General features: G+C 37.8%; 1 pseudogene; it reads left to right on the plus strand.

The window, feature by feature from the left end:
• The first annotated feature begins 1,513 nt into the window (after positions 1 to 1,513).
• LOC150079688 (uncharacterized) lies at positions 1,514 to 3,349 on the plus strand (annotated as a pseudogene).
• The last annotated feature ends 1,321 nt before the right edge of the window (positions 3,350 to 4,670 follow it).

A 4,670-nucleotide genomic window follows, 5' to 3' on the forward strand; every position in this document is an offset into this window, starting at 1 on the left:
GTTTGTGTGTGGACACTAGAGGAAGTGAATTTCCTTGATATTTTATTACTGGAGGCCCACCATAATTTAGTCTTCCCTTAAAGATCATCATTTTTGTTTTTGTCACTGAAACGGTGAGCTTGTTTTGAATCGCCCAATCGGAGAGAATATTATTTGCAGAAGTTTCTAGATCCCTTCTGGAATTTCCGTGGACAAGAATGGATAAGTCATCGGCTTAAGCTATTGTATTGAGAAGCCAATCATTTAGGACTAAGTTCCACACTAGGGGTCCAAGAATAGACCCTTGGGGGCAAATGATATGTCTGGATATAGACTGGTGTTTAGTTTATATCAGGACAGAACGATTACTAAAACAGTCCCTTATGAGAAGGTATAATAACTGAGGGCAATTTGCAACTCTAAGGTAACGAAGGACACTCATCCACCATAGTGTATCGAAAGCACCTTCGAAGTGTATACATAAAATTAGAGTATATTTAAATGTGGATTCATCTATGAGCTTTTTCATTTGAAACAGTGCATCTTCACAGCCCCGGCCCGGGGTAAAGCCATATTGAAGGGATGAATTGAAGTTGACTTCCGCAAGCAGTGAATTAATTCTAAGACTGATTAAACGTTCAAATAGTTTCCCTAAGTGGGAAAGCAGAGCAATTGGCCTGTAAGATTTTGGGTCGTGCTGAGGTTTTTCTTGTTTTGGTAAAATTTTCAATAAAGCTGACTTCCAGATAACAGGAAAGGTACTAAATTCTAAGCATTTGTTAAAGAGAAAAAGCATGTGATTTGGCCGTAGCTCATAGAAGCGTTTAAGAAAAATACATTCCAGTAGATCTAGTCCAGGACATTTGTCCTTTTTCATTGAATTAACTGCAGATTTTAATTGATCCAATGAAAAAGGCAACGTTGAAATGGGGGTGAAATACGATTCATTTAAATTTCTGATTTCTGCACAGGGGAGTCAAGGATAGGATCGTCCTGCGGGAAGAGACTGTCTAGTATTTTAATGACAGTATTGGTCCAGTTTAAAGAGTCTTCAGTTTTTGTTATAATTGTATTAAGGATATCTCCTGGATTTATTTTGTTTCTGCATATTTTGTAAATCAAACCCCATGGATCTTCGTTACCAGCATTTTTTACCAAATTTTGCCAGGATTCCAACTTATTATTTTTTTTGATGGTTTTGACATATAATTTCTTAATATTTTAAAATTCTTTGTGTAGTCTTGAGAGTTCTGATGGTAAGATATTGTTGTTTCTTCGGGCTTTTTTAAAGGTGTTTCTAGCTCGATGAACGTTACGTCTTAGTATCGTGAGTTCTTGTGACTACCAAGGAATGGTTTTGGTGGTCACGAACTTCTTCCTTCTTCAAACGGGATCGAACGAATACCTGTCGCCGTTTCCATTCTCCGCAAAAAAGGGCGGGTGGAACGTGAAGTGTGTGGCTGGACGCCTTATCCTGGTGCACCCAGACCTTTTCAGCATCAGAACTGTACAATGTGAGTATTTCACGTTCAAAATGGCTATAGAACTTCAGTCTGGTAATACACTGAGTTGACTATCACGTTTTTAGCGACTCTATGCAACTCAAATTTGCCGTTATAACAAAAACCAGCTACAACCATAAAACCTCGGCCAAAACGTTCCTTGCACTGAAGGGCCCATGTTGGAAAGGCCTTGTCACCCTGTGGACGGTAATAAATTGATCGAATTTTGTTGCATGCTTCGTCCAACGTTGCTACGAATTTCTACCTTTCAGCTGCCGGATATTTTTCGTTGAGTTTTCGAGTATTGACCCGCCGCTCTGCAATGTGCCTTGCTCCTAGGTGGCGTACGCGGGCCTTGTGCTTCTTCTCCAGTTGCAAATTTTCGTTGATTATGCGACAAACGGTTGACTGGGAGGTTCCCACACGTGACGCTATAGCTCTTTTGAGTTTTTGGATTTTAACCGACAACGATCGACTGCTTTTCGTACTACCTCCCTCGTTCGACTTGGAGCAGGTTGCAGTTTCTTCGGAGTTTTCCGCCCACTTGCAGCAGCTTCGCGGAATTTTCCTTTGCCATTCAAAACCTTATGGATACTAAAATTCGATACGCTAAAATTTTTCGACTTGCACCTATCAACAATTTTCGCATAACTTCTTCGCATAACTTTCCTTCTTCGGAAAGCGCGATTATGTAACCTTCAACCACGGGTCCAATTTCCGAGGCATGTTGGCATTAAAACAACTTATACAACTGATGCACCTGTTCATAAGGTTTGGGACTGTGCCTGCACGAAAAAAAAAAAAAATACATTGCTGCAGTACGTCACAAGCAGAATTAATGTCAAAATCGTTATCAAAAGGCTGAATAGAACAGAGGCTGTGAAGCCAGTTCATGAATACTTTGATATTATAGTGGAAGTCTTGCAAAGCATGACTAATGATCAAAATGAGACTGCTGATACAAGAGGTGATGCAAAGCAGGTGCTGAATCGAATTTTGACTTTTGATTTTTTGACTTTGCTTGGATTTTGGCATAAAATTCTTGTTCGGATTGATTGTGTTCAAAAATGACTCCAAGATCATAACATAAACTTTTATGATGCAGCTTATGATTTAAAAGCGCTTCAAGATGATCATTTTTTGAGCAATCGAGAATCATTGGCCAGTGAATCACTTGAAGCAGGGCTGAAACTGTGTGATGAATGGGATATTCAGGTAGAAAGACGCCCAGAACGAAGAAACAAATGCCCGGTGAAAAAGCCAAGGATGTAGGGCTCGCTGCAAAAGAAGAAAGGATGAGAATAATGAAAGGAACTATTGATCGCCTCCATAATGAAACGGAAAGAAGATTTGTCCGTCTCTATAAACTGGATTCAAATTTTGGATTTCTTTTAGATGTTAAATGATTATTGCTTGACTCAAATGAAAGCAGCAGCAATCATGGCTTAAATATCTTGAAGAAAAGTTGTCTCAACCTTGAACAGTTTTATAGCAATGATGTTGACAGCTTTCAGCTTTATGAAGAAATCCTGGATTGTAAGATGCTTCTGAAAAGCCGCACAAATGTTCAGATTTCAAAATCTGAGGAACGCCTCGAGTTTAGTGTTCAGTATGGAGATGAAAATGTTTTTCCAAACTTAAGAGTTGATGTTCAGATAATACTCACTATTGCAATTTCAATTTCCAGCTGTGAGCGATCTTTTAGCAAGTTAAAATTGATCTTATCATATTTGAGAGCTTCAATGGGACAAGGGAGACTTTCTGCTTTGGTCTTGATCAGCATTGAACGTGAGGAAACTGAAATAACAAATTTTGATGACATTATTGATCAGCTTGCATCAGCTAAAATTAGAAAAATCCATATTTAGTGTGAAATTCCAAATCAGTTTTTCTAAATACCAGTAACAATTTTTTTTATATGCACTGGTAGTTTTTGCAATTTTTAAATTGAAATGGCATTGACAAAGTGAGAGATACGTAAGTACGTAGTTATAGCTATAAAAAATATATTAGTAATAATATAAGTTTCGTTTTTTAACAATAAAAATGTATTTTGCTTTTATTATTTTGTAACCAATATTATAACGAGTAACCAGTTTGAGTACCAATATAAGAATTCAGCCAGAATTTTAAAGAACAGTTTTCAAGGGGTGCCATTTTTTTATTTTCCCTGGGCGTCAAACCTAACTAATCCTCTGTATGCAATGAATGGAAGACGAAAGGGGAATGCGGTTCTAAAATGTGGTGTGTACCTTATGAAGACATGTAATCAGACTATCACGTGTGTTCACCATGTGGTTGAAGGTGGTATCATCGCACGGGAAATGTTCTGTTGGTAGACTGGCTCCACTCAGACCGTTAGAAGGTCATATTATCTTCAATCGACATATTTCTGTCATATCGGACCAACTTCACTTTGCAATACTTCATTTTACACGAGTCTTTAAAAAATCTTTGTCATCTTCAAAGAAGTTTGATTCTTTGAAGATGACAACGCAATTATCCACCGTGTAAAAATTGTATCTGAATGGTTCGAAGACATTTCCAATCGAACATCTACCCCGACAGCCTAATTCTCAAGGTCTGAATCCATTTGAGCATTTCTGGGTTATGTTGGAAAGGGCAGTTCGGCTTCGCAGTTCTCTACTGGCCACAATACAGCAGCAGACAATAACCTTGATGGAGGAATGGTCAATTCTAGGGCTAAACTGTCTTAGATAAAATGGAATTTATTCCACTATGTGCACGGCTGTAAAACGGGAAAAAGATATCTTTTATTCAAACTTTTATTGAATATCTATATTGAATAAAAGTTTCTAATTTTTTGGCCAGTAAGTGTATATGCGAAGTCGAAATCCAAAGATAAATAAATAACAAAAGACGTTTACGTTTCACAGCATATTCGCGAATAACACGTTCGTTTATTTATTTAAAAAATCTGAAATCTGGTGAGGAGAACATCTTATCAGTATGCGTGAAACAAGAATGTAGTAAATGATAGAGTGTATTCATAATAGTAACTCGCTTGGCTGAACACAATACCAAAAGAAATTATGCAAAAATAAAAATGTGGAAATATTCAAGGGCAGTCAGTTGTTCAGACAACTGTTGTTGCAGGGTTTTAGGCGCATCAGCGACTAAGGCCATATTGCTCTGTAAACTGTCTGTAAATTGCATGTTCTGTGGTCG

This window comes from Mastigoproctus giganteus, chromosome 10 (assembly GCF_048544385.1).
Source record: "Mastigoproctus giganteus isolate SK-2022 chromosome 10, ASM4854438v1, whole genome shotgun sequence".
Classification (NCBI taxonomy): domain Eukaryota; kingdom Metazoa; phylum Arthropoda; class Arachnida; order Uropygi; family Thelyphonidae; genus Mastigoproctus; species Mastigoproctus giganteus.